At 35.8% G+C, this 23,999-nt stretch overlaps 1 protein-coding gene across 1 annotated transcript in view; it reads right to left on the bottom strand.

The window, feature by feature from the left end:
- The window catches only part of LOC306662396 (olfactory receptor 6C6-like), a gene marked incomplete at both ends in the record, with an annotated part of 61,186 nt that overhangs the window by 20,039 nt on the left and 17,148 nt on the right, over window positions 1-23,999 (bottom strand). The window lies entirely within an intron of this gene.

Below are 23,999 nucleotides of genomic sequence, written 5' to 3'. Positions count from 1 at the left end.
CCCACTCATTCCTATTAAACAATAACACACACGCCTTCAGTTGAAATCAAATATGGATTACAGACATGTTTTAAGTCCCCTCTTCAATATTTTATATCAAACCCTGAAGTATTTTCAAAAATTCAGTATGTATATTTGAATTATACAAATATGTATATTTGAATTATTTCAAATATTCAGTATATCTTTGAATTATAGATTTCCATAATAATATTTATCAAATTTATCCAGAGTTTGAAAATTGATACATCATGTTTATTTTTCAAGATTATATGGTTTGGGAACTGAATTATCTAATTTTTAGTTTAATTCTGATGTCACTTGCATACTTCTAAAATTGATTGGTGGGAACCGATGAATTAATCACCATTACTAATGGTGATTTCTTATGACTATTTTTATTCTCAATACATATTCTTTAAATATGACTATGGGAATAAATGAGTTTCAATCACAGAGGAATAGGACTAAAATTACCTGGGTTGTAAACAAAAATTCTAAATATGGGAAGAATAGCCAGGACCAGAGAAATTAGTTAACATAGAGGTAGAACTCCATAATATATATAGATCTACAACCTATTCATGCATTAATATCATTTTATTCCCATTATTTAAATTAACAACTCAGTTTTAAACTTTTGTTATGTTCACTTTGTCCTCTTATGCTGAGGACAAGGCAGAAGTCATTAGTTTTCTGATGCCAAAATAGAGCATTGCTTCCTCCCCTCAAGACTAAATGATCAGAATAAATATAATTTTCTTTAGGATTTACTTTAAAGAAATCACATACTCTATACTAGGTATGTGGCTTCAGTCTGTGCTGTTCTGTCTCCTTGGCAATCAGCGTCATGTCTGTGATAGAAGATCTCAACTATATTCCTTTTACTACTTTCTTTCTTTAGCATGAATGGGAGAATTCAGCAGGTTGAATACTCAGCAAGTATTCATGCTGACACTGTGCATTTTATTCTTCTTTTGATTTTTTTCTGACAATAGCATTTTTCCTCCTTGGGAATTTGCATATCTTTGTCACGAACACATGAACAAAATTAGCAACTCAAAGGCAGGGACTATTACTGTGGTTCGATCAATGGTTGAAACATTAAAATATAAAATTAACAGTGACATTTATATTAAAGTGGCAATTTGAACATCCTTTTTATTTATTTCAATAAAATAGGCTTTCATATGAGAGAAAAAAAATAAATTTATTAAAACATATTCTCTGATATGTTTGATGATGTCAATCAGAAACATAATCCAAAATTTTCTTGATTTTCTTAAAATATAAAATGTAATGCATTCACTTCAGGAGGCTTTTGTTTTGTTTTGTTTTGTTTTGATTTTCCCATTTACCTCACCCTTTCACTAGAAAAAGTACAGGCTGAATATCATGTAAGATTTCTGTCAGCCTCAATTATAAGTTGAAAAAAATAAATTTCTCTTTCATATCATTTATGTTTCCACAAAAATAGAAACATTGCTCTGACTTGAATTCCAAACCTGAATGTTCTTTATGTAAATTTCCACAGATTACTATTTAAGATACTGTAAGGTGAAATATTTCAATGCTCTCTGGATAAGATAAAGATTAAGCACCACACAAAGATAACACAACTGTACCTTCTCTGTGCACTGTATAAATCTCGAGAGGCTAGATTGAAGAAAGGAAGCTTTCCAGTGGAGATAAGTTCAAAGATGTAGCGGTGTCATGAGAAACCTTTCTGGAGATTGGAGCCATAGAGGGAGATAAAAGCAAAAGAGTTCTAGTCAGCTGGTACAGTCAACCTGGTTTCCCTTTGGCTGTGCCTAAATTTCCTAATAAACACGTGGACTTAGGCTTCACTCAGGAGATAATGTATTACCAATTCCTTTGGGGTTGGTTAAATTTAGGACAGAGCAACTCCATGGTGGATGGTATTCATATTGTATTCGTTTATATGCCTCTCCCACTCTAAAGCAGAATGAATGACTAAAGAAACATTACAAAATGTTTAAAAATCAGAAGAGTACTTTAATCTTTAACTTTTAATTTTTAATGCTAAAATTAATATATACTTAATTATGGGGATAAAGTAACATGTGGAATGACTCTTACATTTCCAAACAAGTTTCCATTTCCCTGAAATCTTGAGCACAAAATATATTTTGCCCATTTTGTTTACTGTATCCTCCTAAACAGAGTCATATTTACACTCATGGAATTTTTTCTTCGTATACTAATACAGTTTTACTACACAGTATATACCGCAACTTTCCTGTTTTTTTTTTTTTCAGTTAATAACTTTAAATGGACATTATTTCTTATCAAGTTATCCAGACAGAACTCATTCTTTTGTAACAATTGGATAGAATACCAGAAGGAACTTGTTTTTAATGTAATAATTTAATTGCTGGCCTAAAATTAGGGGTTATGATGCTACAATACATTTTTATGCATTCTTTTGCATCTGTACAAATGTTGGTATGACTTTTTGATGCTTCAGCATTTCTCCACTACGGATAAGAATGAATCCTTTTCACCACATCCTAACCAACACTGGATGTTAGAAATCACTTATGTTTTATGAGCAGACAAAAATGATATTTTAATTGATTTAATGATAAAGGCAGTATTATAAGGACCTGATTATAGTACCTGGTTTTTGTGATTAAAGAGATCCAATTTCTTAGCAAACTTGCAAAATTTATTTGAAGTTCCTTAGTATCAGTTTTCCTATGTATAAAATGAAAGGATTTGTAGTTTTAACTCATAAGATATTGTAAAAATTAAATGAGAGATAATGCATCAGAGTGCTTGGCAGAGTAGTTAAGATATATAAATGCTTAGTATATAAGTGTTATATATTTTAAAAATTTTACATATTCCTATTAATAGAGACTGAACATTTTTAAATATTTGTTTTTCTTGTGCACAAATTGGCTACTCTGTGTTCATTGTCCATTGAGCTTATTGTCTTCTTTATTAATAGTAGATATTTATATATATATTATGACTTAGCTGTTGCAACATGTTTTTAGAGCCTATCCTTATGTTTTAACTTTTTTATAGTGTAGTTTGAGTAAGAAAAAAAAATTGGGCAGTCTATCATGGGTCACAGATTCTTGGTGGTATATTTTTCTAAGGACAGCCTTGCCTTCATACATCAAATTTACATAAGAATTCATACTCATATAAATTTAATTGCTCTATTCATAGGATTTTGACATCTGTATTTTTAATCCATCCAAGATTATTTTTTTTTTGCAGTGTTGGTGATTGATCCCCGGATTTTACACATGCTAATAAATGCTCTGCCACTGAGCTTCACCCCCAGCCCCAGAACTTATTCTTCTGTAAGATATGAATCTATATTATTGCCTTTTCAATGGAAAGCCAACTTCCCTAAAAACTTCATGGTCTACATAAAAAATATGAGAGTCTGGATAGTGAGCAATTAAGAGTACCAACATCACTTTTATCTACCATTAGCAAAAATTCTAACTAAGAGGATCCATATACGATCTTACAGATGGGAAAGGAACTGAATCTCTTGAACTATAAAATTCATCTGAAGATACTTAAACTTCTTACTTTTCTGGCGGAAAAAATTCATTTGGGCAAATGCCTTGTTTTCCTATCCTTTCAGACTAATTTCAAACCCTCCTTCTCACTTTTTCCATTCAAGAATATCTGCATTTGTTAATTTTTTGTATTAATAATCAGATGTTTTCTCTTTTCCCTCTGAACATTCACACATGTCCTGCCTGCCTCCATTCACTAGTATTCATCCACCAATTCTACTTTAATTTTCCTGCCTTTATATTTATCTTTCATGCTTTGATTTTCTCAGAACTCTGGTACGTTTCTATAATGCCTCATGCTTTATAATTGCAGTGCTAACTATATTTTAATTGATAATGAGGTATCTTCCTTGCTGTGTGAATTGTAGAATATAAGTTGCACCTGTGGTGATTTAAATTTAAATTTCAGTTAATTAAAATCAAATTGGATGCAAATTTGGTTTTGTTAATTATATTTCAAGTTCTCAATAGTCAAATGTGGACAACTCAGATTATAGGACATTTCCCTTAATGCAGTGAATTGTTTTGGACAATACTGGGAAATCAGTGGTTTCTCTTTTATTACTCTCAGAAAATTAACCATTAACCTTAACTCAGTACTGTCTTTGCTTTGTCCATTAAATTTTCACCATTTCTTGTCATTGCCAGGTAATTTCCTGCTGCCCCCCTCATGCCTTTTTTTTTTTTTTTTTAACAATTTAGTGCAAGCATCAGGTAATCCTCAAAATCTTGCCTATTGCAAAGACATGATTAGACACTTTTTATTTTCTTCCTGCTCCTCTGAAACTTCATATTCTTAGTTATTATGCTTATTTCCAATGAATTGTACATATTTTTTCCATTAAAAATCCAGGAATGAGATAGATATTACTATCCTATGTACATGTATGATTGCACGAACTGTGTGACTCTGAATCATGTACAGCCAGAGAAATAAGAAGCTGTGCTCCATTTACATACAATGAGTTGAAATGCATTCTGCTGCATGTATAACTAATTAGAACAAATTTTAAAAATCTACATAATGGGCCTTGGTTAGTTCAGACTTTTTATATCTACTACCTGATAGAGATATGACCACATCAATATGATATAATGTGTTTGCCCTTTTACATGTGAATATATTTGAATTACTGACCAAATTTTAGGAAGTTTTGCATCTCAGTTTATGAAACACATGGGCCTTTGGTTCCCTTTAATTTATTTTTCCATTTTCTACTTCAGGTCATGCTACTCTCATAAAATGAGTTGGTACAATTTTCTCTATACTATTCTGTTTTCTGCATAGTCTTACTTTAATTTCTTCCTTCAAATTTTGGTAGCATTCACCAGGGACACCATGTGAGCCCAGAGTTTTATTTTAAAGGTTTTTCACTGCTTATTAAATTTCTTTAATAGATATAGGGAAACTCAGGTTACCGCTTCCTCAGTGAGTTCTGGTCATTGTGTCATTAGGAATTGGTCCATTTCACCAAAGTTATCAATTTAATCCACATGTGTTGTTTGTAACGCCGCCTTATTATACTCATAATGTGAGTTACTGGTAGTTCATGTCTTTTACTTCTATTCCCCTGGTTAACTTTACTAGATATTCATTAACTTAATTGATCTTTTAAAAAACATCTTTTGATTTTTCCCAATTATTTTCCTATTTATTGCATTGATTTCTGCTGTTATATTCATTATTTCCCACTTTGAGCTGTACTTAACTTTCTCTTCCTCTATCCCCAAACCTTTATATTCTTATTTTCATGTAGTTTAAGGTACTTTCATTTTTTTCCCCTTGAGTCCTTTTCTTTTATACATTAGTTATTTAGAATTGTATTGTTTAACTCCCACATATTTGTGGATTTTCTAAATATATTTCTACTACTGATTTGTATTTTAATTCCATTATGGCTTTAGAATAAAAATTATATAATTTCTAGTCCTTAATTTGTTCATTTTCAACCTGGGATGGTGACACATACCTTAATCCCAGCAACTCAGGAGGCTCAGAGCAGCTGCTTAGTATCAAAATTTTTGTAAAAAAAATTAAAAAGGGGTCTGGGGATATAAATCATGGTAAAGTGCCCCTGGGTTTGATCTCTAGTACTATACACCAAAAAAAAAAAAAAAAAAAAATTCATTTTCTGGGCTGAAGCTGGGTCTATCTTGTTGAATGATTCATGTTTCCTTGAGAAGTATTAATTGAATGACTTGAGGCATGAAGACATAAATGAAGATATAGGATATAGAGTGCCTACTCTCAAATTCAGAGCACAGGGTAAGTAATTCTGCTTCCTTTGCATATGGAAATTAAAAGGTTGTATTTAAGTGATTTGCCATCATCCTTAATAACTGACAGAATTCCTACCTAAACCCGATTATGAACTGAAAGTTCACAAATTTTCCGTTTACTATTTTGACTGCAGTTGACTGTGGAAAGTGAAACCCCTTATGATAGAGGGACTGCTGTGGAAGGAAGGAAGAAGGGAGGAGGAAGGGAGGGAGGGAGAGGGAGGAAAGAGGAAGAAGGAGAAAGAAGGAAGGAAAGAAGGAAGGGAGGGAGGAAGAAACGGGAGAAGGAAGGTAAGAGAAAAGAGAAGATAGGGAGAGGGAAGGGGAAGAAACAGGGAGGAAGGAAGAAGGAAAACAATAAATGTGAATTTGCTGTAACTGTAAAAACTGAAGGGGCATTCTCCAAAAAGATAGTTTATTTAAACTTTATACTGATGTCAACATGATTTTCAGATTATTTGACTGCACTGCCCAGACTAGTTCTTCTGCTAAGAGAGTTTATCCCAAACAGTAAATTCTCTCTTGCTTCTATTTCAAAATATATCAGGATGTTAATAATTTGTTTGTTGCTCACCCCAGAAATCAGAAGGATCAGTCCTTAAATGGTTCCTATTTTTATTTTGATACAATCTAAAAGTTAAACTTTAACAACATAAGAAACTTTTATTCCTGAACAATTTGATTCCTCATCCCTGCCCTTTTACAACAGTGTATATGTATTTCAAAAGGAATATTCTACTACATGATCACAACGCAATGATTAGCATCAAGTCCTTAAGATGGTACACTACTAATATCTGAACCTTCTATCCAAGTTTTATCAATCGTCTAGTTCATCAGGTATTAGTTTGTAATTTTCTTTTCATGCAGTATCCTTATCTAACTGTGATATGAAGATAATACCAACTTCATAAAATTGGTTTATAAGTGCTCTCTTCGATGTTTTAGAAGACTATGAGGCAGAATGGCATTTATTCTCTTTAAATTTATGGTGGATTTTCTGATGAAGCCATCTTGTCCTTAGATTTCTTTTTGAGGAGTTTTTAATTTTGGTCTTCATCTTTGTTACTAGTAATTTGTTAAGATTCTGTCTCTTCATGATAAAGTCTGGCTAAGTCAGATGCACCTAAATAATTATTCATTTGTTCTAGGTTGCCCAATCTGTTGGTAAATAATTGTTGATGGTAGTTTCTGTGATATCAGAAATATAAAGGTAACATCTCCTCTTTAATTTATAATTTTACTTATTTGATTTTTTTCTCTTGTGCTTGTGTGTGTTTTTTGTATTAATAATCAAATACTTTCAATTTGCCCTCTGAACATTCACACATGTCCTGCCTGCCTCTCTCTCTTTCTCTCTCTCCCCTCTCTCTTAGTTATAGTGTCCACGGGTAGGAGTGTTCACCCAGCAGGGCTGCTGGCCAGCCCTCTCACTCAGTCCATATGAAGACCAATTTGAATGCATTGCACCCTCCATTTCACAAGCCTCTGTCCATTCCTGACAGGGAGAGATTTGAGGGAGGAGGCACAGGAGTGTCACTGCTTTCTGGCTGACCCTGATCAGTCCCAGTTCCTTATCCCAGAGATCAGAGCACCTGATTCAAATGAAAATATCCTTCATTCTTCTCTACTGTGCAGACAGATCCACCAGACATGACAAATACCATGGTCATTGTGAGTTTGTCTTGCCTGTGTTACAGAGCCACTCCTATGTCCAGATAGATTATTGGCATAGGCAGTCACCAATCCAGTGAAAAAGTAAAGCCTTCAGCTCTTTGTTCTTGGCTATTCAAAGAATGAGTATTACAAGAAAAAAAAAAAAAAAAAAAAAAAAAAAAACACTAAAAAGAGAGAGAGAGAGAGAGCAAAAAAAAAGAGAAAGGAAACAAAGGTTAATGACAGTGATTCCCAGTCTGCTGCTCAGGAAATACAGAGGCTTGTTAGGCTGTGGCTGTTTCTCTACTTCAACTACTTCTGTTGGAGAATGGCAGGACTTTCTATTGGAGAGTTACCAGGACTTTCTTCTGTACCTACCCATTCTGCTATCTGAACTTATTACTGTTCAGATTGCAAATTTGTTAGATGGCAAAGTCTTCTTTTTTTCGACTTGGTGGGAAAGTGTCGTTCAGCTTCTTGGAGGGAAGCTTCTCCTCTCCCACTGAGCCAGAGCATGCCTGATGCTGCTTTAGTCTAAGGTTTTAGTTCTCCTTCTGCAGTAGAAAATGATGCTTTTGATTTTCGCCTGGTTGCTAACTTACTGAGTTTCCTACCAAAATCTTCCCAGTCTTCAGATTTGCTACCACAAAACTGCTCTCATAGTTTACTCTTGGGTAGCTGCTCTGATAGTGTGGCTGCCTCTGATCCACCATTTTTCTTCTTATGGCATTTCTTGTAAGGCAGGTTGAGTGGTGATGAACTCCCTCAGCTTTTGTTTTTCCTAGAAGATGTTTATTTCCTTATTTCTGAAGGACAGCTTCATGGGTGTAATGTTTCTAAGAGGCAGTTTTATCTTCTTTTAGCACTTTGAATATATCAATCCACTTCCTTGTGACCTGCAGATTGTACTGAAAAAAATCCACTGATTGAGGATTGGACTCACTCATAGGTGACAGGTTGCTTTTATCTTGCTGCTTACAAAATTCTTTCTCTTGAATTTTGAAAATTTTGCATATTCCTTTACAGAGTAATCATCTTTGATATTATTTTCCTTGGGTACTTTGAACTTCGTGAGTCTGATTATCCATGATTCTCCCAAGATTTGAGAGGTTTCCAACAATTATTTCTTTCTCTCTTCTTCTTTGACCTCCATAATGCATATATTTGTACTTTTAATAAGACTACTTGTAGGATTATAGTCAAATTGGGTGAGAGCTGGGTCACATGACTGCTTCTCAGTCTTTAGTCAGGTATAGAGTTGGTTGGTAAAACCAGGAGTTTGGGCAGCTACTGATCCTGTATGGATGTGAATGCTTCTAAGCCCTGGTCAGTGGAATTGGCACTATAACAAAGATCTGCTCCAGGGCACCTTCGTGAAACCTACTGGAAAAGCAACACTTTCCAGGTCTGTAGTGAGCAACATGCCCTGCAAGTCTTTTGCCCAAGTACACGCTTATGTTCTTAAAAATGGCCCTTCTCCATCTTGGGCTTTAAGAGGGTTTTGCAAGCTCCTGTCTAGCTCTGGAAGATCCCATATAGGCATTTTTCTTAGTAGATAGCTTCCAAATTATTGTTGCTGTGAGAATTATGAGCATGGAAACTCTTCTTTCACCATCCTGATGACGTTCTTTTTTTCTTCTTTTTTTTTTTTTTTTTTTTTTGCGGTGTTGGATGCTGGGGATAGAATGCAGGGCCTTGCGTTTGTGAGGCAAGCACTCTACCAACTGAGCTGTACCCCCAGCCCGACATCCTTGCTCTTGCTAGTTTTTTTGTACCCTGTTTTTGAAGAAGCTAGAGTTGTTTGGTTACAGCACAATATACCTGCAAGTAGCATGGCTAATGACTATGTGGAATTCCAATATTGTTTGTTTACCCCATTTTATTAATCTAGTAAAATCCAATCACTATATTAACACTTGTCCCATTTTGATTTCCTATGCTGACCTATTTTAGGAATCATTCACTGTTCTGTCTTTTTGGACACTGCATACTTCCATTTTTCTTTTGGTTTATCCCTTCATCTTATCAGTTTATTTATTAATTTCTATTAGAATCTTTATAGTTTAGTAACAGGAAGGTTTTTTTTAAAAAATTGAGTTTCATACTTTATGCAATGAAAGAACTTTTCCCCGCTTAGTTTCTAATACTATATTTTAATTTATATTATTAATTGTGTAACTATGTGTATATTCTCCATTATTTTGTTGACCAGTGTATTAGCTTACTATGATGATTATAACAAATTACCACATAAAGCATGATTGACATAAAGCAATGGAAGTTTATCCTTTCACATATTTTGGTGCCATAAGTCTGAAATAACTTTTACTGAACAAAAATCAAGAGGTAGGCAGGAGCATGCACCTTCCAGAAGTTCTAGAGTAAAATCTATTCTCTGCCCCTTCCAGGTTCTGAGGCTACTATTGTTACTTGACTTTTGATCACCTTATTAAATCTCTAACTCTGTCTTTACATTTCTTTCTTTTATCCTTTTCAAATATCTCTCTGCCCTCTCTCAAAGGACACTTGTAATTGCATTAGGGCTCACCTGGTTAATTCAAGATCTTCTGCATATGAAGATTCCCCAATACCCTTTGTAATAAATATTCTTAAGTAATAGGAACAGATGGAATTTAGCTCAACATAAAAGTTCATGTTTATAATTGCAGAGATGATATCGTACTCAGTGGTAAAAAACAAAACAGTATTTTTCTCTAAGGTCAGGAACAAGGAATTGGTGACCAATCTCACCACTTCTATTCAACATAGTACTGTAAATTCTAGCTGGAGTAACCCTGTGCCAAGAAAAAGAAATCAAATCAGATATGAGAATATAAAATTGTTTGTTTTTTTTTAAATGGTACTGGGTATTGAACCACTGAACCATGGAACTACATTCCTAGCCCATTTTACTTTTTATTTTGAGGCACAGTCTCCCTAAATTACCCATGCTTGTAATCCTCTTGTCTCAGTCTGTCAAGTAGATGGAATTATAGGTATTTAACAAATCTGTTCAATGATAAGAAAATCTCATAGATCAAAAATCCTAAGTACCCCCCAAAATAAAACAAAACCAAAGAACAATCATTACAACTATCGCCAAATGTAAATTTATAGAATACAAAGCAATATACAAAAAGCAGTTGAGTTTCTGTACATGAAAAACGATTTGAGATGAAGACAGCAGCAGTATGATGGAAGATGTGGGCCCTGAGTCTCCCTCCTCCTACAGTCACAGTGAGCAGACCCTACACTTAGGTCAGTTCTGGTCAAGAGAAAGCCAGAATCCAGATGAAAAATCCATATAGTCCAGACAACTCAGAAAAGAGCCATAACAGAAAATGGGTAGGAAAAGCAGAGAGATATTCTTTTGCTTTAATCTTACATAGGTCACCTTATAATTGGGATGGAAATTCCAATTCTCAGTTTCTTTCCAAGGAGTGAAGGGCTCATACCACACATGTAGTATTCACCTTTAACAGTCCTTACACAGAGCTCAACTCTTAAAGAACCCCACTTGAGGAATGGCAAGGACAGAAAAGTGGAGGGCTCGCTTAACACCCAAAGAACAAAGTAGGGGTTCTGAAAAATGAAAGCACTCTTAGAAGCTGTACCCCTGGCATCAGCCCAGTGTCCAACTTCTGCATGGAAAGGTTTGACTTCATCCCTACCTAGCGGTTCCCTGGGACTCTGTATTCTCACAAACCAGAATCTGGGAGGTTACGTAGTGAATAAAGAATAAAACTTTTTGACCCTGGGTTTTTTGTGACTGTAACCAAAATCCCTGACAAGAGAGTAATTTAGAGGAGGGAAAGTTTAGTTTGACTCATGGTTCCAGAGGTTTAGTCCATGGTCATCTGAGTTTATCGCTGAGTCTGAGGTAAGGAAGGACAGAAGGGCATGGTGGAGGACAAGAAGCAGACAGGAAGCAGAAAGAGGGAGGGGCAGACAGGAAGCAGAAAGAGGGAGGGGTAAAGGGCCACAGGGAAGAAGAACCCTCCCAGGGAATGCCCTCAGTGACCCACCACCACCAGCCCTGCCCCTCCTGCCTAACAAACGACACTGCGTTAGCACAGGAATTTTCTGGGATACGTCATATCCAAACCATAAGAAAACTCAAATGGGACATTTGGCAATCCCTGCACTTTCTTCCCTGGATTTCCCCAGTGATATAAACCCAGTACTAAAACCTCTCCATGGAAAGAAATTGGAGGGTGCCACTACCAAGAACTTCTGCAATCTTTCCCTGAAAGAGGCAGGGAGCCTTTACCCTGCCTCAAAAGAGAAAGGAGGCACTCCCTGCGTCATCTTCCATGGCTTGCTTCAGTAATAACCGCAGACCACAGGTCCCCCTTGACACCAGAGCAAGAGACTTCTGCTTGCTTTCCTCCACACATTCCTCCTCTGCTTCCTTCAGGGATAATAACAGTGTATAATCTCTCCATGGATGGAGATCCTCTTTCAGGGAGAAGAGGAAAGATGGTAGCCCTGTCTTTACCTCCCCAGGGTTGTTCCTGAGATCTATTTCTACAATCTTTCATTGAAAGAAAACAGAGGGACCTTGACATTCCCAAACAAGAGAGTTCACCTTCCTCTCTGGATTACTTTAGCAATAGGTACTTATCTGAAGAATTCCCTTACTAGAAGACTGTGAGACCTCTGCTTATTTAGGCGGGAGAGTGGGTACTCCCCACATCTTCTTTCCTAGATTGCTCTAGCAATAAATATAAACCTTTAAACACTTCCTAGAAGTTTAGTTTCTGCAAGCACGGATGGCCCAAAATTTTCAGTGTTCACCCAGGGAATGAGTTAGTAAATCACTGATTTCTTGGAGTTGACAGAATTGAGAATTCCTGAGTCTCCCAGACCATGAAGAATAAAAAGGGTGAATTTAACATTTGCCAACTCTCTCTCTAGCTTGAAAGCGAGAAGGCTGATCAAGAGTGCAGGAATCTGCCTCACAGTCAATGCTTATCTTGTCAAAATTAATGTCATTTTTAATGTCACTCTTCACAGAAATAGAGAACAACTAATTTTAAAATTCATATGTACTCAGAAAAGATCCCAAGTAGCCAAAGCAATGTTGAGCAAACCAAACAAATCTGGAAGCCTAAACTTTCCTGATTTCAAAATACATTATGAAGCTATTATAATCAAAGCAGTATGGTACTGGCATAAAACAGACACAACAACAAATGGAAGGGGACAAAAAGCTTAAATATAAACCCCAAATCTGTTTATTTATAAAAAAAAGTTGGCAAGAACAAACAACAGAGAAATGACAATCTTTTTTGATGGATAGTTTTGGAGAAACTGAATATCCACATACAGAAGGGCAAAGTTGAACTTTCATCTCACACAGTAAAATTGGATCCCTAAAAAAAATCTACACGTGGATCTAAAATGAATAAAAGACTTAAACTATGGAGTTGATAGAAGAAAACAAGGAATGAGCTCCAGGGTGTTGCTCTGGACCATGATTTGTTGGAAACGACTCCTGAATCACAGGCAACAAAAGCAAGAGTGAACAAAGGGGATGACATCAAAATAAAATTGTTCTCTGTGAAGAGACAACCATGGACCAGGAGGAAATATTTGCAGATCATACAGCTGACAAGGGGCCAATATCCAAAAGATATAAGGAACCAAAGCAACTCAAGAGCAAGAAAACAAGTGATTAGCTTTTAAAATTAGCCAAGATCCAGAACAGACATAAGTGAGTTTGTGAACACAAGCACAGCATCCCTAATCACCAGGGGAATTCCAACTAAAACACAGTAAGATAGCACCTCACAAAATTTCAAATGCCTGTTAAAAGAAAGATGAAGCATAACAAGTGCTGGCAAGGATGTGGAGAAAAGGAAACCCTGTACCCATTGGTGAGCACGTGCATTATTAGGACAACAATTTGGGAAAACAGTACAGCAGTTCCTCAAAAAACTGAAAGTAGGTTACCTTACAGTGCAATTGTCACACTTCTTCACACTCCTGGTGATGTATTCACAGGAAATGAAATTGCCATGAGAAAGAGAAGGCACACTCCCGTGTTTATTGTGGCACTTCTCACAATAGCTAAGATACAGAATCAACTGAGTGCCCATCAGGGGATCAACAGATAAAGAGAATATAGTATATATACACAAAGGAATGTTGCTTAGCCATAAAAGGATGAAATCTTGTCTTTGGCAGAAAAATGGATGTCGTGGTTGGACATTCTGTTAAGAGATATAAGGCAGACACAGAAGGTAAGTACCACATGTTCTCTCTCAGATGCAGAAACCTAAGACTGTTAACTTGAATGTGGAACAGTGATTAGCTGAGGAGGCCGAGTATGGAGAGTGAGTAAAGGAGTCTGGATTTGATTAGCCAACACTGTATGCACGTGTTGAGATATGATTCTGAACCCTGCAATTAATACATGTTAATCAAAAATAAAGTGCTTTTGATAATTCAGAAAAATAAATCAATTGATGGTGAAAATGCCCATATTTGGCAAGTAACAAAGTAAGATCTTTAACTCGGTGACTTATTCAACCCTACATAAACAAAATAAAGGGAAGAAAATGTTCCCTGTATATGAATGATTGATTAAGGGTTTGAAGACCACAGAAATCTAACCTTTATTTTGTATGTCTAATTTTTCATTCCAGGATTTCCAAAGGAAAATTTTATCAACTTTTTAATCAGAAACACATCCCCAGAAATTCTTTAGTGTTGCTAACAAACCTGCTATGGCCCATCAGTGTGGGCATCATCTGGGAGCAATTATTGTTCTAATAATTTTTCTGCATTTCTGACGAGAAATATTAAGTTATAACTTGGGTTCTAATTATTCATTTCTTTCTGTTTTTCAGAACTTTAACTCATCCAATGAACCCAAAGGGACAATGTTGTCCCTTAACCTTCCACCTCCCTTTCCTTACAGGCTTTCCCAATCCCTTTCTGAAGTCAAGGTTTCTTAGGGTCCTGATTTATTCTTATAAACAACTATGGAAGCAATGCTTTAGAAATATTTGCTTAATTTTACACACACACATATAAATGTTTTCATCTGTAAGCGAACTTCTCATAAAGCAAAAATCAAAAACGGAAAAATAACAACTTTTAGATAAACTTTAGGAATCATGTTACAAGTTTTTAATCACAACTAAGTACAAAAGGTCTAGTTTATTCATTTGAAGTATTTTATTAACTTATGTATACAATAAGTTCACAGAGCTTCCTGTGCTAGTATCCTAGACTTTGGAAGTCTCACTCCACAGGACAGAATGGTCACTCTGTTTAGAGAGAGTGAGAGGTGAATGAATGTGCAAATGTGCTCACATATCAGGCCCTGGGGCTTAACTCACATTCCCTGTAACTGTATCAAGGAATATTCCCAGCTCACTTGGTTAGGAGAATTTATCCCTGTGTCTTTTGGAAACTTACCTCTTATTGTACATTTTCAAATGGATCTCCCAGGAGTGCCTTCCAAGTGTGAAAGTGGAAGTGCCTGTGATCTCAGATCCATCATCACTGTGCCTCAGTCACTTTATTCCATAGTATACAGCAATTTTGACAATGACTATTTTCATTTTCAAATTATGACAGTTTTATTCATGTCACCAAAAGAAGTGATTTGCCTTCAAATTATAATTTTATGTAAATCTCACCTTCCACTTTCTGAAAATCCAGTTTATATCTATTTTAAATTGAGCCTTCTTAGTAATAAATGACAGTAGCCTCTATTTTGATAAAATTATTTAAGGATTGGCTTATTTCACTTAGCATGATATTCTCCAATTCCGTCCATTTATTTGCAAATGCCATAATATTATTCTTCTTTACAGTTGAATAATATTCCATTATGTATATATACCTCAGTTTCTTTATCCACTCACCTGTTGAAGGGAAGGTTCTGTCTTCCAGGTTCTGTCTTCTAGGTTGGTTCTGTCTTCCATTCTATCTCACATTCAAATTTTGTTTCAGTTACAATTCAAGGTAAAATATTTGTGCCGGAAGATTCCTCTCAAACATCACTGGCAAACACATAGGTATCTGCCTGGTACCCGTGGCTAGGTAAGAAGATCAGGTGATGAAAAGCCTGGTGATGAGGAATAAGGAAGTCTTGAGCAGAGGCTGTGGGTGTGGAAGCCAGTCAAGAGCCTTGTCAGAAGAGACCTGGGGGGCACCAAGCACAGGGTATCTAAACTTACAACAGGTAGTGTAGGAGAGCAGAGGGAGCAGGAAGCTGAGAGCTGGCAGGGATCTGACAGTGTCTTGTGGTTTGGATCTGAAATGTCCCCAGGAGCTCTTGGATGAAAACCTGGTCCCCAGTGAGGCAAGGCTCAGAGGTGGAGCTTTTAGGAAATGATTGGATTGTGAGAGCTGTAACCTCATCAATGGATTAATATTTAAAGGACTACTGGGTGGTAACTACTGGTTAGGCAGGTGGGAGTGTGACTAGAGGAAGTAGGTCACTGGAGGGTGATCTTGGGGACTCTCTCTGTCCCTGCCTCCCTCTCTTTCTCTCTCCCTTTCCTGGCTGCCCTGAGCTGAGCAGTTTTTTTTTTTTTTCTTTTATTGTAAACAAATGGGATACCTGTTGTTTCTCTGTTTGTACATGGCGTAAAGGCATACCATTTGTGTAATCATAAATTTACATAGAGTAATGTTGTTTGATTCATTCTGTTATTTTTTCCCTTCCCCCCACCCCTCCCACCCCTCTTTACCCTCTATACAGTCCTTCCTCCATTCTTGCCCCCCTCCCTAACCCTAACTCTAACCCTTCCCTCCCCCCCATTATGTGTCATCATCCACTTATCAGCGATATCATTCGTCCTTTGGCTTTTTGAGATCGGCCTATCTCACTTAGCATGATATTCTCCAATTTCATCCATTTGCCTGCAAATGTCATAATTTTATCATTCTTTATGGCTGAGTAATATTCCATTGTATATATATACCACAGTTTCTTTATCCACTCATCAATTGAAGGGCATCTAGGTTGGTTCCACAGTCTGGCTATTGTGAATTGAGCAGCTATGAACATTGATGTGGCTGTATCTCTGTAGTATGCAGATTTTAAGTCCTTTGGGTATAGGCCAAGGAGTGGGATAGCTGGGTCAAATGGTGGTTCCATTCCAAGTTTTCTAAGGAATCTCCACACTGCTTTCCAGAGTGGCTGCACTAATTTGCAGCCCCACCAGCAGTGTATGAGTGTACCTTTCTCCCCACATCCTCGCCAACACCTGTTGTTGCTCGTATTCTTGATAATCGCCATTCTAATTGGGGTGAGATGGAATCTTAGGGTGGTTTTGATTTGCATTTCTCTTATTACTAGAGATGTTGAACATTTTTCCATATGTTTGTTGATTGCTTGTAGATCTTCTTCTGTGAAGTGTCTATTCATTTCCTTAGCCCATTTGTTGACTGGACTATTTGAATTCTTGGAGTAGAGTTTTTTGAGTTCTTTATAGATTCTGGAGATTAGTGCTCTATCTGAAGTATGATTGGCAAAGATATTCTCCCACTCTGTAGGCTCTTTCTTCGCATTGCTGATAGTTTCCTTTGCTGAGAGAAAGCTTTTTAGTTTGAATCTATTCCAGTGGTTGATTCTAGCTTTTATTTCTTGTGCTATGGGAGTCCTGTTAAGGAAGTCTGGTCCTAGACCAACAAGATGAAGATTTGGACCTACTTTTTCTTCTATAAGATGCAGGGTCTCTGGTCTGATTCCGAGGTCCTTAATCCATTTTGAGTTTAGTTTCGTGCATGGTGAGAGATATGGGTTTAGTTTCATTCTGTTGCATAGGGATTTCCAATTCTCCCAGCACCATTTGTTGAAGAGGCTATCTTTTCTCCATTGCATATTTTTGGCACCTTTGTCTAGTATGAGAAAATTGTATTTATTTGGGTTTGTGTCCGTGTCCTATATTCTATACCATTGATCTACCTTTCTATTTTGGTACCAATACCATGCCGTTTTTGTTACTATTGCTTTGTAATAGAGTTGAAGATCTGGTATTGCAATACCCCCTGTTTCACTCTTCCTGCTAAGGATTGCTTTAGCTATTCTGGGTTTCTTATTCTTCCAGATGAATTTCATAATTGCCTGCTCTATTTCTGTAAGGTACGTCATTGGGATTTTAATTGGAATTGCATTGAATTTGTATAGCACTTTAGGTAGTATGGCCATTTTGACAATATTAATTCTTCCTATCCAAGAACATGGAAGATCTTTCCATCTTCTAAGGTGTTCTTTAATTTCTTTCTTTAGTGTTGTATAGTTCTCATTGTAGAGGTCTTTCACCTCTTTTGTGAGATTGATTCCCAAGTATTTTATTTTTTTCGAGGCTATTGTGAATGGGGTAGTTTTCCTAATTTCTCTTTCTGAAGATTCATCACTTATGTATAAAAATGCGTTGGATTTATGGGCATTGATCTTGTAACCTGCTACTTTACTGAAATCACTTATGAGTTCTAAGAGTTTTCTGGTGGAATTTCCAGGTTCCTCTAAATATATAATCATGTCATCAGCGAACAGGGATAGTTTGAGTTCTTCTTTTCCAATTCGTATCCCTTTAATTTCTTTGGTTTGTCTAATTGCTCTGGCCAGAGTCTCAAGAACGATGTTGAATAGAAGTGGTGAAAGAGGGCATCCCTGCCTTGTTCCAGTTTTTAGGGGGAATGCTTTCAGTTTTTCACCATTTAGAATGATATTAGCCATGGGCTTAGCATAAATGGCCTTTACAATATTAAGGAATGTTCCCACTATCCCTATTTTTTCTAGTGTTTTGAGCATGAAGGGGTGCTGTATTTTATCAAACGCTTTTTCTGCATCTATTGAAATAATCATGTGATTCTTGACTTTAAGTCTATTAATATGGTGAATTACGTTTATTGATTTCCTGATGTTGAACCAACCTTGCATCCCTGGGATGAAACCCACTTGATCATGGTGCACTATCTTTTTAATATGTTTTTGTATGCGATTTGCTAAAATTTTGTTGAGAATTTTTGCGTCGATGTTCATTAAGGATATTGGTCTGAAATTTTCTTTCCTTGATGAGTCTCTGTCTGGTTTAGGTATCAGTGTGATATTGGCTTCATAGAATGAGTTTGGGAGGGTTCCCTCCTCTTCTATTTTATGGAATACTTTGAGAAGTATTGGAATGAGCTCTTCCTTAAAGGTTTGAGCTGAGCAGTTTTATTCCACCATGCCCTTCCATCCTCACATTTCTGCCTTGGAACCAGCCAATCATGTGAATCATCTGAAACTGTGAGCCAAAATAAACCTTTCCTCCACCAAAAAGAAAAATTAAATAAGGATGGAATAGATATTATTCTAATTAGGATCCTATTCTTGTGTGTGGGCATAATGGTGGGATTCTCTTAGGTATTTTAATATGTGTAGTTAGAAAAATGATGTTAGATTTATTCTACTGTCTTTCCTATTCCTTTCCCCTCTTCCTTCCTTTCATTCCTTTTTGTCTAATCTACTGAACTTCTCTGCTTCCCTTCCCCCTGCTTTATTGTGATTTAGCTTCCACATACCAGCAAAAATATTCAACCTTTGGTGTTTAGTGATTGAACTATTTCACTTAGTATGATGGTCTCTAGAGTTATCTATTTACTTGGAAAAGTCATAAAGTCATTCTTTACAGCTGAGTAATACTCCATTTTGTATAGATATACCACAATTTCTTTATCCATTCATCTGTTGATGGGCATCTAGGTTGGTTACATAGCTTAGCTATTATGAGTTGTGCTACTATAAACATTGATGTGTCTATGTCACTGTAGTACTCTGATTTTAAGTACTTTGGATATATGACATGGAATGGGTCAATAGTGGTTCCATGCCTAGTTTTCAGAGGAATCTACATACTGTTTTCCAGAAGAGTTGCACCAATTTGTGGTCTCAGCAACATTGTATGACTGTTTGCTTTTCCCCTTCCTAAACATCCTCACCAATGTTTGTTGTTACTTATACTCTTGATCATTCCCATTCTCACTGCAGTGAGATAGAAATCCATTCATTTGCATTTCTCTAACTGATAGAGGTGTTGAACATGTTTTCATATATTTGTTGATAATTCACATTTCTTCTTTTAAGAAGGGTCTGTTCAGTTTCTTTGCTCATTTATTGATTGGGTTATTTATTTTTGGTTTTTATTTTTTGGTATTAAGATTCTTGAGTCTTTGTATATTCTGGAAATTGATGCCCAATGTGAGGTGCAGGTAGCAAATATTTTCTCCCATTCTATAGGGTGTCTCTTCATGCTTTTGATTGTTTCTTTTGTGCGAAGAAGTTTTTTAGTTCAATGTCATCCCATATATGGATTTTTTATTTCTTGTGCTTTAGGAGTCTTGTTAAAGAAGTCAGTTCCTGTGCCAATATGTTGAAGTGTTGGGCCTACATTTTCTTCTAGTATATGCAAATCTTCTGGTCTAATTCCTAGGTCCTTGATCCACTTAGAAATGACTTTTGCACAGGATGAGGGATGGGGGTTATCCTTCATTCTATTACATATGGATTTCCAGTTTTCCCAGCATCATTTATTGAGGCTCTCTTTTCTCCAGTGTGTGTTTTTGGTGCTTTTGTCTGAGGTAGCTGTATTAAACCTTCCTAATCTAAATTCTAATATCATTTGATTTTTAGTATGAAAATATCCTTTCATGTACTCATCTTTCCTCTGAGGTAACTCATGTCCCATGATCTCATAACTTTCTTCAGCCCATGTAGGTGAGCTTGTATTATCAGAACCATCAATATATCTCCATTTTAATCATCATGTTTATCTTCTTCATTGTCATGATCACATTTCAAAGGCATGTGAAAGCATGAACAAAACTCATTTGAGTTTTTATTGACACATGAATGTTATCATCTCCTCTCTTTATTTATTGTCTAATTTTATGCATTATGGGCAATAGCAAAAAATCCTCTTCTTGTTTTCCATAGTATTTTATTAAGTATTATGTTCAGTGTCTTTACTGCTCAGTTTTATGTTAAATATTTAGCATATTAAGAAATAATATTTATGATAACACCAGGCATACATATGATGGCACTTGATAAATTAATTCTTGCAATTTTCTTACAATCATAAAATCAAACGTAAACCTTGAAAATTAAAGAAACATGAAATTTAGTAGTACTCTTCCTAAAAATCCTGAGTATAATTTTTGTTCTATAACCAAAGCTTGATTTTGAGAAGGAATGGTGCAGTCTCAGAATTGCCGGTAAGGAAAAAGTTGACAAAGTCTATAGCTCTGCCTTTGGTGATGCCACAGGTAGTTTAGTTTTAGATCAGACCACTTGTGCATGTTCAGATGAAACCTACTAGTTTAAAGACCACCAAGAATACAAGGGATTTAGAGATTATAACACTATGTAGGTTTGTAAATGCTTTCTGTAAGAAATAAAATCTAGTTTTATAGATTAGAGTTTTTTTTTTTTTAATTTTAGGATTAACATTTCTAACATAAATATTTGTTCTCTATGAGTGTCTTTCAACAAATGATATCTAAGAAAATGTCTATCCACATGATCAATAACTCATAACGTATACACAATAAACTCAAAGAGTCTTACCTATAAAATCAAGGTATAAACCTTCCAGATAAAAACAGAACAGAAAATACATGTGATCTTAGGCTAGCTGGAAGAAAGAGCTATAAAGAAAAATAACTGATAAATTGAAATAATTAATATTATGCTCCTCAAAACACATTGTTATGTGAATGGAAATATAAGCCACAATATAGGGAGTATATATGACAATTGCATATCTTAAAAGCACTTGTAACTACCATACATAAAGAATGCCAAAATATTATAATAGTGATAAATATTTAAAATGGGCATGTATTTAAGCAGTGATTTTATCAAAGGAATTACACAATGGCAGGTAAGCATAAAGAAGATGATCGGTATCACTATCCTTTGGAGAAATGAAATTATAATTACAATGAGATATGAATATATACCCTTTGGATTGGTAAAGGCACTATATATATATATATATTATATATTTTACATTTGTCAAAACAAGTATTGGTAAGAATGTGGAGCCACTGAAACTGTCACATAATGCTGATGGAATGTAAAATTTTATCACCATTTTAGGAAATAGTTTGGCATTGTCTTAAAAAAAACAAACACTTACCTACCAGATAACTGAGCCATTGCCATGCTGGACATTTATTCTGGAAAAATGAAAGCCTATGACCCCATAAAATTTTGTGGTCAAATTTTCATAGCAGCTTTATTTATTGCAACCAACAACCAGACAAAAATCTAACACCTGTGGATACAGATGTTATGAGTAAATAAGTTGTGGCACAGCCATGAAATGGAATCCTGATGGTCAATTCAAAATAAACTCATTTATATGCAGAACAGTATGCATAAATATCAAAACCATTATATTGTATGAAATAAACCTAGTTAAAAGGAATACTATATTCTTTTCTTCATGCATTATTCTAGGAGTGGGAAAGCAACCTATAGAGACATGAAGATCAACCGTTCCTGAAGAATGCGGACAGAGACATGGTTAGAGGGATTACAGTGGTGCATGAGGAATCTTTTGGCAGCAATGGCTAGCTTCATTATCTTGATGTGGTAATGGTTCAAATTTATATAGTTCTTAGAAAATATGAAATATTTTATACATCAAAGACTACTGCACACTTTAAACATAAGTGCTTTAAAAGCCTTGATAAAGCTTTTAAAAATGCCTTGACCAAAATTGAACCATCGTGGTGATTAAGTATGTGGTTTTTGTCCATACAATCTAACCTGTTTTCTAAAATGGTACTATTAAAAGAAATCTAATGCTGTTTCATATTTGGACTGTGCCAATTAAAAGCATTAGCAGATATAAGGTTTATTTCTCAAAAGACAAAGTCTTCTTCTCAGTCCCAGTTTCTTTTCAACCTAAAAAAATCGTGTTAAATGATTCTGACCAGAGTCTATAACACACAGACTCTTCTTCTCAGGGAGCACAACAGTACATTAATATTTCAACCAGAATCCAGCCAGAAAACATGCATTTTCTTGTACAGGTATTTTATCCACTAACGTGGCTTCTAACTTGGCTTCAGAAAGGTGATAAATACACATCATTTCTCCAATACACTTTCTTTGTAGTTTAATTATAAGGTTAATACTTCTACCTCTTTGATGACTATATTTAGAATCTGATAAGGTATGCCCTGTATTTTGGACCCCTAAAACAACTCTTAAGAAACTTGAAGTTCCCATTTAGTATTCTAATTTGTAATATTTTTATTTATTTACTGAAAGCGTGATTACTACTATTTTCATTGAATCAGTCTGAGACTCTTCTCAGACTGCTAAATTTTTGGTACCAGCCCACCTGCTCCTAGAGTTCTAGTTTCAATTTCTACTCAAAGATTAATCTTTGGGTATTTTGATTCTCCAGAAAGCAAGATTATTGTGAAGATCACTTAAAAATAACACTTGGTTGGTTCATTTTATTCATTTATAAATGTAAACTATTTAGATGAGTGTCACTACAGAGAATATTGCAGATGTCTGAGTTTATGGAGCCCTAGAGTACAGACAAGAAACATTTGCCAGAGTGTCAAGTTCACTTGGTTTTAATGTCATGGGAAGGCCAGGAATAAATATCACAGGAGGAAGTGGGTTCCTTTGTTTCCTGTGTCCTGATCAGGAAAGATTAGTGATGTCCTGATTGTTCTCTCTCACATGACTGCACACGTCAAAGGTGTTGAAAGCAAAAGTGCACTCAGAGTAGACACGGAATAGTCCATCTCCAGAGAGAACAGCACCTGAGTTCCCTGGGAGTCCTGTCCATCCACATACCCCTTAAGTTTTGGTGTTGTCAGGCCTGCAGACCTAATTGAGAACAAACATGATGGTATGTTGATAGGTCCCTTTTAAGTGCTCACTTTGCATGGGGATATTCACCAACTGGTTTATGTTTTAAGGTCTGAATTCCATAGAAAGGGGGCAGTCCTTGTTCTGCCCTTTTGGTGCGTACATCCCTCTTGTGATCGGGGCTGAGACACCCTGTACTCTAGAAGGAACTGACTGCATATACTGCCTGCCTGAGAAAGCTGATTCTATCTCCCTCTGTGAATGTGTCCCTGTGACTTCCCAATATTGCTGCTTATCCCTTTCCATCTGACCCACCACTCACAATGCCCTACTGGACTAGAGAGGATCTTTAACTTTCTAGTAGTTGAAATTGAAATTCCTCGTTGTTAGTGGACTTTGGCTTCCTTGGGTAAGGTGTAAGCAGAAGAAAATTCATTAAAAAGAAAAAACCCTCCTGTCCCTCTAAATAGTTACAATTCTCTATCATATGTTTTAGTATCTGAATATACTTCTTGTATCACGACATTTTACTTTACAGGCCTCACTCTACTGTCAATGAAACTATCAACATCCAATTTCCTGGGGCTTGTCCATTTTGTGTAGTATGATACATGTTCTTAGATAGGTGTTTGGTGAGGCAGTGAATA

This window comes from Sciurus vulgaris (assembly GCF_902686455.1).
Source record: "Sciurus vulgaris genome assembly, chromosome: 5".
NCBI classification, from domain to species: domain Eukaryota; kingdom Metazoa; phylum Chordata; class Mammalia; order Rodentia; family Sciuridae; genus Sciurus; species Sciurus vulgaris.
This window is presented reverse-complemented; position numbering and strand designations above follow the sequence as displayed.